At 44.1% G+C, this 12,941-nt stretch overlaps 1 protein-coding gene across 3 annotated transcripts in view; it reads right to left on the bottom strand.

The window, feature by feature from the left end:
• Positions 1-12,941, bottom strand: part of pou2f2b (POU class 2 homeobox 2b) — a 39,771-nt gene that overhangs the window by 26,164 nt on the left and 666 nt on the right. The window lies entirely within an intron of this gene.

Below are 12,941 nucleotides of genomic sequence, written 5' to 3' on the forward strand. Positions count from 1 at the left end.
GACCTCATCTGGAATACTGTGTGCAGTTCTGGGCTCCACACCAAGAAGGATATTACTGCTCTAGAGGCAGTTCAGAGGAGAGCAACCAGACTTATTCCAGGTCTGAAGGGAATGTCCTACTGAGAGACTGAGGACCTGAACCTTTTCACCCTGGAACAGAGGAGACTACGTGGGGACTTGATTCAAGTCTTCAAAATCATGAAAGGCATCGACCACATCAAACCAGAGGAGCTTTTCCAGATCAGCAGGGATTCACACACCCGGGACACAAATGGAAATTGGGCTTCAAGGCATTCAAGATGGAAAACAGGAGACACTTCTTCACACAGAGAGTTGTCACAATTTGGAACAAACTCCCCAGCGATGTGGTTGAAGCTGAACATTTGGGAACATTTAAAAATAGACTGGAAAGGATCCTTGGGACACTTGGACACCAAACAAACACGATGGGTCGAATGGCCTCCTCTTGTAAACTATCTTATGTTCTTAATATACAGTACACACTATACACCTGGAATATAAAAACTACACACTATACACCGTGTTGTTGCAGTATCTGAAATACACCACACGGTGGCAGCATTGTCTTTTGTGTGGCAGTGTGGAGGCTCTTCACTGGTGAGAGTAAGACAGAGAGAGAGAGAGAAATAAGGAGGACTATTTAACATTTAGTGTTCAGTAAATTACTGTACTGCATCAAATTCACTAACTACCATTTAGTTATAATGAAATCATACCCAACTCTCTCTCTCCTTTCTTCCTTTTCTCTCTTTCGCTCTCTCTCTTTCCCTTTCCCTTTCCCCCTCTTTCTCCAGCACTGGTCAGCAGTAAGAGTGACATCAGTGGACACAGCGCTGCTCTCTGATTGGACACCAGGGCTCGCTGCCTGGCAACAGGACCCAAAGGTCTGTCTGAGAGTGTGAGTGTGTGTATGTGTGTCTGTGTGTATCCGTCAGTGAGTCAGTGAGTGTGTGTGTGTGTCAGCCCAGATCTCCTGGTCATTTTGTTTTTACTGTCCCTCGCTTCCTTATCATTAACTGACATCAATCAGCTCATTAATGTACCTGATTAATTTACTAATTGTCTCCATTCTCCTGCTTCTTCTGCATTTCCTGTTCTCTCACTCTCTTCTATGGGGGCCGTCCACTCAGTCCTGCTCCATCTTTCTCTCTCTGTCTCTCACTCTCTCAATTACTTAATTAACCTTGTTATGGTAGCAATTAGACACGCAATGACACAATTTGAAGCTCTCCTTCAAAGTCCCACTTTTCATGCAAGCTTCCATCTAACTGTAACACAATGTGTGCTCTGCAGGTGAAGGTATTTTAACAAATTAAGACCAATTAAGTTACCAATTAAGAAGCTCCTTAATTAATGGAGGACCTTACGGGCCTCCTTAGTAGACCCTGTCTCAGCCGAGTTATTAATTAAGGGTGCAGACAGGGCTGGGATGTTTAATAACCAAGCTGTGAAGGAAACAGCTATCCTTTCACAACTGCTAATTATTATTCCAGACACATGGACTGAGCTCGTTAATGAGGCAGGTTAACAAGCTGTATGATTTGCTCCTCTGGTAGTGACTCTTACACCCAAAATAACAATAATTATAAAATAAATAAATAAATAATATAAGTTAGAAATGTGTTATATTTTCCACATGTCTAAATTGGCCCCTGCTTTGTACATTTAACATATGAGGGATGTATTTTTAATATCTGTTAATTGGTTACACATATATTTCTATTATGGGTGGAAAACAATAGCATGGATACAATTAAATGCATGGATTACAAAATTACATTTAATTAAAATACCTCCCATAAAGTAGAAATGCCCAAAAATCTATGTGCTTGTTCTAGTAGTGTGTGTACAGCTGTGTGCGTATGTGTGTAGCAGTGTGTGTGTGTGTGTGTGTGTGTGTGTGTGTGTAGCAGTGAGTGTGTGTATGTATCAGTGTGTATGTGTGTGTAGCAGTGTGTGTATTAGTGTTTGTATCGGGGGAGCTGTGCATAGTAATTGTGTGCATCAGTGTGGGTATTGCTGTATGTGTGTGTGTGTGTACAGCAGTGTGCATCTGTGAGTGTGTATGCATCTGTGTGTGTGAGAATGTATGTGTGTGTGTGAGTGAGTGTGTGTCTCAGGGGAGCAGTGTGCAGGATGGCGTGTGACACAGTGGCTGTGCTCAGAGCCTCATATTTCTGTGCGGATCGATGCCTCTGACTCCCGACAAGACAATAATCGTCTGTACGCAGCCCAGCCGATCACATTCATTATCACTGCGCTCTCCCTGGGGCGGAGAGAGAGAGAGAGAGAGAGAGAGAGAGAGAGAGAGAGAGAGAGAGAGAGAGAGAGGGAGAGAGGGAGGGAAAGGCGGGAGAGGGAGAGAAAGAGAGAAAGAGACTTGGGCGGGGGGTGGAGGTAGAGAGAGATGGAGGTATAGATGGAGTGAAAGAGAGAGAGTAAAGGGGGGATCGAGCATGAGAAAGATGGAGAAAGAAAGAGGGAGAGAGAGAGAGAGGGAGGGAGGGGTGGGGGTTAGGCAGTGTGATATTCTACAATAAAAGAGGGAATTAGAGAAAGAGAGACAGAGATGAAGGATTTCTTCTCTTTTTCCAATAAAGAACAGAATGAGAGACAGAGGGAGGGAGGGGGGGGGAAGAGAAATAGACAGATTGAGGTGAAAGATGCACACTTTCTTTTTTGTAATAAAAGTGCAGAGAGATAAAAAGAGAGATGCAGGGAAACAGGGAGACAGGGAGAGGGGGGATGAGATGGGGAAGAGGAGAGTGGGATAAGGAGAGTTGGTATAGCTCTGTTCTCAGGGAAACACTGTCTACACACTGTCTACTGTCACTGTCTACACACTATATATACACACATTGTCTACTCATACTGTCTACACACTGTCTGCACACACTGTCAACAAATGTAAATACACACCGTCTACTCAAACTGTCTACATACACTCTACACACTATATATACACATCGTCTATTCACTCTGTCTACACACTATATACACACAGTCTACTGACACTGTCTACACACTGTCTACTCTCACTGCACAGAGTCTACACAAACAGTCTACTCTCACTGTCTACAACAGGGGTTCCTAAATGTGTGGTGATGAGGGGGCAATTTCTGGAGGTTGCATGGGATTGGGGGCCGCAGTAGAAAATGAACCACCGATTAATGTTTTTTTTTTCCCAAATCATACCTTTTTCTTTCCTATACATTTCTGTTACAGAATATTTATGAACTTTAATTGTTGTTTTATTAATTCCCCCAAATTACATATGCAATTTGTAACAGAAAATGTTCATAAAGTAGTGTTCAGAAAAGGGGTGGTTGAAGGTTGGCAGCACCAATCATCCTCAAAGGCCGCAATTTGGGAACCCCTGGTCTACAGTCGACACACTGTGTACACACATAGTATACACACACTTTCTACTCTCACTTTCTATACACACTGTATCTGTCTGTCTGTCTTTCCGTGTCTCCGCCGCTGTAAGTGTGTCATCCTGTGTGACTGGCTGTGCTTTTACAACATTGTGCCTCAGTGTGTCTCTCTGTGTCTTAGTGTATCAGTCTGTGTGTATCAGTGTCTCAATGTATCTGTGTGCATCAGTGAGTCTGTGTGTCAGTGAGTTTCTACCATAATGTCTCTCAAATGAGGGAGTTAATGTCTGCCTGTATGTCTGTCAGTCTCTAGAACACCATTACCACTACCTGTCTATACCTCCCTCCATCCCTTCCTCTCCCGTCTCTCTCTCTCTTTGTCTACAGCTCCCTTGATCTCTCTCCTGCCCCATCTCCCTTTCCTTGTCCTCCTCTCTTTCTCTCTTACTCCATACTCCATTCTGCACCCCCCAACTACTATCTACTCTATCTTTCTCATTTCTCTCTCTCTCTCTCTCAATCTCTTTCTAATAATCACACCTATAGACAGATTAATTTACTTTTGGAAAGAGAGAAATAAAAGGTGAGGACTAATTAAATATGACAAGGAGAAGAAGAAGAAGGATAAACAGAATACAGGTTGGAGGAAAAGAGAAAGAGAGAAGGGGGAGGGAGCGAGGGAGGCAGGAGTGGGGGGGGTAGGAAATTGGTCTGGCTAGCGGAACAGCTCTTCACCCTCTCTCTCTCTCTCTCTCTCTCTCTCTCTCTCTCTCTCTCTCTCTCTCTCTCTCTCAGTTCTGTTTTGTATTCAGCACATATGACAGAGAGAAAGCTTTATTGCTCAGAGTTGGTATCGATCGGGGCCCCTCACAGGGGGCACTCGGACACCCGCTCACTCGAGGCACTTTTGCAACGACCACACTCTCTCTCTCTAACCCACCGCACAATCCCCCCCTCACTGCTGCCCCCACCCACCCCCTCTCTCTTTCTTTCTTACTCGCTCGCTCTCTCAAATTCAAATTCAAGGTTTTATGACAAAAGGTTAAAAATCAACAGAGGGGGGAGAGAGAGAAAAAGAGAGAGAAAGGGAGGCTGGTAGATGGACACTGTGTAATTGTAAGTGTGCAGCGCTGTCTGGATGCAGACTGTGAAGGTTGTGGAAAGTGTAAAATAAAACAAGACAAAAAAAAGATACTCAACACTGTCTCTGATCTCTCATCCTGCTCTCTCTCGCTCTTTTCTCCCCCCCTCCCCCCTCATCCTCTCCCTCTCTCACTCCCTATTGCAGTTCAATGTTTTTTTATTGCTGGTCATGAGACCAGTTCCACCACTGCAAAAAAGAAAGAACAATAGACCAGATAGACAGACAGACATATAGATATAGATAGACAGATGAAAATTTACACAAACACAGGCATACACACACAAATGCGCACACACAATCACACTGATACACACAAAAATGCACAGACACACATACTAACACTGATACATACAGACACTCAAAGAAACACTCGCACAGACACACACACACACACCCTGACTGTCAGTCAGTAGAGAGTGTACCGTATATATGTATATATATGTATCTGTATATATATACACATGTAGGTATCTGTACCCAAATCTGTCTGTCAACCTATCCATGTCTATGTGTGTGCGAGGGTGTATGTGTGTGCGAGTGTATGTGTGTGAGGGGTTGTGTGTGTGTGCAAGGGTGTGTGTCTATGTGTGTGCAAGAGTGGCGTAGTGGCTCAGTGGTTGGCACCACGGCTCCTGGCACTCAGGTTCGTCTCAGGCTTTGTGTGCCTGCTTGTTCTCCCGGGAGGGGCACAAGAGTTTTCTTGGAGGGGGCTCCACTTTCCTCCCACAGGCCAGAGACAGACTCCTACTCTAGACTGGCTGTATGTGTTTATGTGTGTGTGTGTGTGTGTGTGTGTGTGTGTGTATATAATAGTGTTTTTTTAACTGTGTGTGTGTGTGTGAGAGAGTGTATAATAGTGTTTGTGTATATCGGTGTGTGTGTGTAACTGTGTGTGTGTGAGTGTATAATAGTGTTTGTGTATATCAGTGTGTGTGTATAACTGTGTGTGTGTAGTGTGTACACACACTGTTCTACACACACTCACTAAATCGGTAGACTGGATTGTATTGTGCTGTACTGCTGCAGAGTCACAGACTGAACTGGACTGCACTGTACTGCTGCAGTGTCACAGCCTATTTCATTCAGTCCTCAGTGTGTCAGTCTGTTGGTCAGTCAGTTTGTCAGTCAGTCAGTGTACCATAGTCACTCATGGACAGGTGGACAGGTATGGACAGGTCCAAATCACGTGCGTCTGCATGGGTGGGATCCAGGCGTGTTTGCCTGGGCCATGTTTACATTTGTACAGAGAACTGCGTGTGTGCTGATATCTCAGTGCGATCGATCCAGGAGAGAGAGGGAGTGAATGAGGTAGAGAGAAAGAGAGAGAGAGGGAGGGAAAAATCGGTAAAGAAAGCAGGTATCTCATGTCATTAATGGAGGGAATCCCAAGCAGAGAGAGAGGGAGAGAGGGAGGAGTTGGAGGTAGTGGGGTTGGGGGGGGGGTTGGCTGGGGAAGACCTGGGCTTCATTGAGAAAAAGAGAGAGGGAGGGACGTGGTTTGGCATGAGGAGAAAGCAGACAATTATCTGTATTGATTAAAGCAGTACAGCCCCTCCGAAGAGTGGAAAAACTAAGAGTAGATCAATAAAGAGAGAGAGAGAGAGAGAGAGAGAGAGAGGGATTGGGACAGAGAGAGGGGATAGGGACAAGAGTGAGGAAGAGGGGGAGAGAGGGAGGATGAGAGAGAGTGATAGAGAGAGGGGGGGAGCAAGAAAGAGGAATAGAGCAAAAGGGAGAGGAAGAGGGTAGGAAAAGTGGAAAGGGTAGGAATGAGAGACAGGGAGGAGAGAAGGAGGGTCAGAAGAAAGAATGGGGGAAAAGTTGGAAGAGAGGAAGAGAGAGGGATATATATATATATATATATATATATATATAAATATAGATGCTTGAGTGTATGAAAGATAGACTGAGAGAGAGATAGAAAGATCATACTAAAAGAGTGAGCGAGAAGGAAATTAAAAACAGGTAGAGAAAGAGGGAGAGAGGGACAGGGTGACAGGGAGAGGGAGGGAGGGAGAGAGAGAGAGAGAGAGAGAGAGAGATGTTGTATCAGAAAGAGAAGGAGGGATTGGGGAGAAAATAATGAAAACCATAGATGAAGGGAAATGAGAAACAGTAATGGAGTGAGAGAGAGAGAGACAGGGGAGAGAGCGGGAGAGATTACAGGTGAATCATTATGTATGCATGACATCATAGATCCCCTCCCCCAACCCTTGGGAACAGGTGCCATGGAAACAGTCGCTAAGGGAACAGACGAACTGGAATCAGAGAGAGAGAGAGAGATTGGGACAGAGAGATGGTGTGAAAGATAGAGGGTGAGGGAGAGGGACACAGAGGGTGAGAGAGGGTGAGGTAGAAAGGGATGGGGCGAGGGATAGAGGAATGGTAAGTGAGGGAGAGAGGGATGGAGAAAGACTGAAGCATCAACAGGCCAGAACTAGAGGCACTGCTTTACACAGAGAGAGGCAGAGACTACAACCAAAATACTGTGTGATACACTGACTGACTGACTGAATGTCTGATGACTGATACCTGACAGACAGATTGATGCTTCAATGAGAAGTGCAGGCCTGTCACAGCTCAGCTCAGCAGCACTGAGCATCAATTACTCAGAGTAAGAACACCACACTGCCATCCTGCACAGTCCAGACCTCAAGAGATCAGTACAGTCCACTTTAATACAGTCCACTCCAGACCAGTCCAGTCCAATACAGTTTGGTGCAGCATAATACAGTGCAGTTAGGTTAATAGAGTCCAGACCAATGCAATTCAATCCAGTATAATACAGTCCAGTCTGGTATAGTGTAGTCCAGCCTAGTTTAGTCCAGTCCATAGCTGAGTCTAGTTGAACTCTCACTCTCTCTCTCTCTCTCTCTCTCTCTCTCTCTCTCTCTCTCTCTGTGTCTCTCTCTGTCTCCCTCTCCCCCCCCAGCAAAGTCTTTAACCTTGGCCCTCAGTGACACTGCTTCTAGTAATAACACCCCCCCAACACACACACACCCCTCCCTCTTCCTCCCTCCCTCCCTCGCTCGCTCTCTTGGTCTCTCACTCGGCCCGTTGTCCAGAGTTTAGCTCATTCATAGTAAACACTATTGATTTTCTCCACAGAAAATAAAAAAGCCATGAATTTTAATGCTTCTATCTTTCCCTCTCTCTCTCTCTCTCTCTCTCTCTCTTTCTCGCTGTCTCCTGAGGGAAGGCTGAAGGGAGGGGAAGGAGAGGGGGGGTCATTTCTCATTTCCCCAGCTGGGTCTCCCCCCCCACCCCCCCACACCTTCCCAATCCTCTCTCTCTTGCTATTCTCTCTCTATCTCTCTTTATTCTCTCCCTCCCTCTTGGGACTGTCTCTGTATAGCCTCAACAATTTACTGCAGCAATTACTGCTACTGCTTCTGTAACTGATATGAACACTGATACTATAATCAATATTATTACTGATAGTTAAACTGCTACTGGTACCACAACCAATATTAATACCACTGTTAGTTCTATTGCTAGTTACTGTAATCAATGTTATTACTGGTAGTTATACTGTTACTATAATCAATTTGATTACTGCTGATAATTACAGTGCTTTTGTCACTATAATCAATATGATTTATGATAGTTACACTGTTTCTAAGATCAAGATTAATACCAATTTTATAGAGCTACTGTTACTTTAATCAACATTATTACTATTAGTTATACTGTTACTACAATCATTATTATTACTGATTGTTATACTGTTACTATAATCAATATTTTTTCCTGATAGTTACAGTGCTACTGTTATTATAATCAATATTTTGCTGATAATTATAGAGCTACTGTTACTATAATCTATAGTATTACTTATAGTTATACTGTTATTGTTGCTATAATCAATATTAATACCACTCCTTCCATCCCTTCTCTTTCCTTCCCTCTTTCCCTCTTCCCACTCCCTACTCATTGGTCTCTTTTTTTCCTCTCCCTCTCCCTCTCTCTCTACCTCTCCTTCTTCCTTTCCCTCTTTTCCCATCTCTTGCCTCCCCCACTCTCAGTATTGATTTTGTTGTACCCTGTGCCCAGTGTCAGACAGGGCACTGCAGACAGGGAGAGTTGGCCTTCATGTACTGTCACAGCACACACACTCACCCTTCCTTAATAATCACTCCATCACAGAGAGGGAGGGAGGGAGAGAAGGAAGGGAGGGAGAGACAAGTGGGGATGATACTTGCAGGGGCGTAGGTTTCGTTTCAGAAATGAGTGGGACACTGTCAATATTGGGGGGGATGTGTCCCCTACTCCCATGGAGCCGGGCATACAATTTTTGGGGGGACAATTTAAGGTTCTCTCAACATTGGGGACTAATGTGTGTGAGGACTAATTGATATTTATTATGTTATTTTTTTCTTCATCAGCTTTTAAAAAGATTTGGGATATGTGCATGTTTTAGTCTTTTAATCAGTGTGTGTCTGTCAGTGAGTGTTTCAGTGTGTGAGTCTGAGTGTGTCAATGTATATCAGAGTGTGTGTGTTAGAAAGTGTTTCAATATGTCAATGTGACAGTGTGTGTGTCTGTCAGTTTTTGTCTCAGTGTGTGTGTGTTTGTCAGTGAGTGTGTCAGTTTATCAGTGTGTCTCAGTATGAGAGAGCTATAGACAGGCTGGCAGATTAATATCCAATAAACCTTAAGTGAAGACTACAATTCTTTCTCCTTTTCAGAGTGATAGAGAGGGAGGGAGGGAGTGTGTGTGTGTGTGTGGGGAGGGGGTGATTGGGGGGGATTGTGCTGGGGGGGTGGGGAGGGGAGTGTAAAACAGATTAATTTCATCTCAGGATTGAAAACTCCTCCAGGGTTATCAGCTGAAAGACTAGAAGAGAGGAAAGCAGGGACGGAGAGAAGGAGAAGGACTGAAAAGTAAGGAATACGAGAGAGAGGAACATGGAGGAAGAGAATCGAGGTGACAGGGTGTTTCTCAGTGTGATACTATATGATGGATACAATGACCCCAGCTGTTTAGATTGATAAGAAAAGATTCTAAAGAACTATAACTGTACACACTGTTCCTAGGTTTTTGTAAGGGGATCTGGGGCAACTCTGGGACATCTCTCTCTCCCTCTCAGATATCCACAGAGAAGTGAAGAGTCATGAGTTAATCAGATATGGACCGTCTAGAAACTGCCAATGCATTGCAGTATTTTGTACTGAACTTAGTATAGTGCACTATATTGTAATGTACATTATGCACTTTATTGTACTGTACTTTACTGCACTGTAGTGTAGTGCACTATATTGTATTGTACTTAACTGTACTGTAATGTAATGTAGTACACTAAATTGCAGTGTACTTTATGGCACTGCAAAGTATTGTTCTCTACTATACTGCATGGTACTCCACTGTACTATACTGCAGTGACAATGTACTGCTCTGCTCTGTATAAGACAGTAAATAAAGGGACTGAGAGAGATACTCCAATGGAAAAAAATAGCGGGGGACAGAGAGAGAGAATACACAATGAGAGAGAGCATGGGCAGGGGGAAGGAGAGAGAGAGAGAGGAGCAGGGAGATTGAAAGTGATCAGAATAAAGGAAGAGAGAGTGGAGGCAGTGAACAGCAGAGACAGCAAGAGAGAGACAGCAAGAGGAAGAGACAGGAGAGGAGAGAGAGGAACAGAACTCTATAGACTGGGACAGAGGTGAGGGTTCAGGCAGATAGATGAGGAATCTATTGTTTAGCTGGCAATCGGCACTAATGGTCTGTCAATGGGAACTGAGCTTCAGCACAGCTCCTCTGGAGGAGAAATTCAATACCAGTTAGTGCAGTTAATGAGCCACTGGGATTCAATGCACATTAATACAGCATTCATCTACATCAGCACACACAGCGTACAGCGCCTACCACGCACCATACACAATGTACAGCACAAAGCACACCACACACTACACACAGCACACCGATACCACACACAGTACATTGACACTGTACACAACACACCACACATTACACACAGTGTGTACAGTTATAGTGTGGCATGTTACACTGGCACTGTCTATAATTATAGTGTACTGTGTTACACAGTATACAGTATATAGTATGGTGAGTTACACTGTAAACATTATAGTGTAGTGTTACGCTGTGCACAATTATAGTGTAGTCCATTACACTGTGTACAGTTATAGTGTAGAGAGTAACACTGTGTAGTTATATTGCAGTGCATTGCACTGTGTACAGTTATAGTGTAGTGCATTGCCCTGCGAACAGTTATAATGTAGTGCATTGCACTGTGAATAGTTATAGTGTAGTGCATTATGCTGTGTGTACAGTTATAGTGTAGAGTATTACACTGTGTACAGTTATAATGTAGTGTGTTACACTGCGTACAGTTATAGTGTAGTGCATTATGCTGTCTATACACTTGTAGTGTAGTACATTACACTGTGTGTACAGTTATAGTGTAATGTGTTACACTGTGTAGAGTTAAAATATAGTTATACTTATAGGCCAACTGATCATGATAACATACAATGTCCAGACACCTCTGCTGACCTCTGACTCCAACCATGCAGTGTAACACATAAACACTGCTTAACACAGAGGGGGGGAGAAAGAATAGCGAGGTGGGAAGAGGAGTCTGAAGAAGAAAAAGAAAGTGGTATAATGAAGAAAAAAATTGGAGTGAGAGAGAGTGGGAGAGAGAGAGAGAGCGAGAGAGAGAGAGAGAGGTAGCTTAATGTAATAAAGCATGTTGTATTGACATCTGTGTTGTGTCTATTGATTCTCCATTATGTTACTAACAAACCCTGGTTGACATTTTGTCATTTCCAATCATGTTAGCACCAGTCTGCACACTCCTCTCTCCATTGTACACACACACACACACACACACTCACTCACTATCATACACACATGCTCACACACAAACACACAGCAATGCACAATATAATATAGTGCACACACAGAGCACTGAGACACACAGATACTCAAATACACTTACTGAAGCATACCATGAAGCACATTGCAATACACACACACAATAACAAAAACACACTGTTACACACACAGTGATATGCACACATACATTCTCCCCTTCCACCTTCCACAGCACTGAGGAAAAAGTGCACAGTCAACAGACCAGCCTAGATACCACACAACTACACAGCTCCTCACTAGCACTGACATCTCTGGCCTTGTGATGAGACCTGGTCACTGGCACAGTAACTGCTCTGCACAGACCTACACACACTTCTGTACTGGACTGTCTCTCTCCAGGACCAGGGCTGGATACCATACTGTACTGTCCAGTCCAGTGGGCTCAAGTTATTCTCTATTTTTCGATTTGTTTTCTTTTTTTCCTCCTGTTGCTTCCAGATCCAGTCCAAAACTCAAACCTCTAACCTCTTTCTGCCCATCTCTCTCTCACTGTTGGCTGACCAGCAGATGAAGCTTGTGCTTCTGTCTCTCTCTCTCTCAATCCCTCCCTTCAACAACCAATACAAGACACACAAGTTGATGGATAAAAGAGAGTGAAAGAGAGAAAAAGTCTCCTCTCTTTCTCTCCGTAGCAAGCAAAAGCACCTCATAACAGATATACATGGAGAGACACTGCCCCCCTTCCTGACTCTTTCTCGCTCTCCATACGATCCCTCCTTTCTCTTGCTTCGATGAACATCAAAAAACCGAAACAGAATGTCCATCCTCTCCACATCACCGACTCCCCACCCCCCCACATACACACCCTTCCCCTCCCTCTCCTCTCCCCTCCCCTCCATCTCTCTCTCTCTGAACCACCAGCAAAAACACCATCAACTGACTGAGCAAAATATAGACCAAAACAGTCAGAGAGCGAGAGAAACAGAGAGAGTCTGCTTAACCGGCAAATAATTAATTAACGACACTTGAAGCACACATAGAAAAATACAGTTCTTCATAAATAAACATATAAATAATCTAAAAGCAAGTTAGAATAACGTGCTGCCGGCGTTTGCCTTAATCTAAGACGTCGGCCGACAGAATCGATTGTGTGTGCGACTGAAAGAAACCCGTTCCTCCTCTCCACATGCCTCTCTCTCCCTCTGTTATTTTCCTTTTCACTCTCTCCCCCTCTCTCCCTCTATCCGACGGCCCCAGAATCGATTACAAGAAGGGATCGATAAACCTACATGAATATTCCCAGGCTACAGCGAGCCTGTCTGGGAGAGACGAGCAGGAGAGAGGGAGAGAGAGAGACAGAGCCGGAGAAGAGGCGGATGGAGAGGGAGAGAAAGAGAGAGGGGAGACAGAGGAGAGAGAATGAATGAATGAATGAATGAATGAGAGCTAGACAGTGAGAGTGTAAAAACAAAACCGCTTGTTTGGATGTTTTTTTGGTGTTTTTTTTTTATTGTTGTATTTTTGCCGAGAAACCCAAGAACGGATGAGGAGAGATGGTCTA

This window comes from Amia ocellicauda, chromosome 12 (genome assembly GCF_036373705.1).
Source record: "Amia ocellicauda isolate fAmiCal2 chromosome 12, fAmiCal2.hap1, whole genome shotgun sequence".
Taxonomy (NCBI): domain Eukaryota; kingdom Metazoa; phylum Chordata; class Actinopteri; order Amiiformes; family Amiidae; genus Amia; species Amia ocellicauda.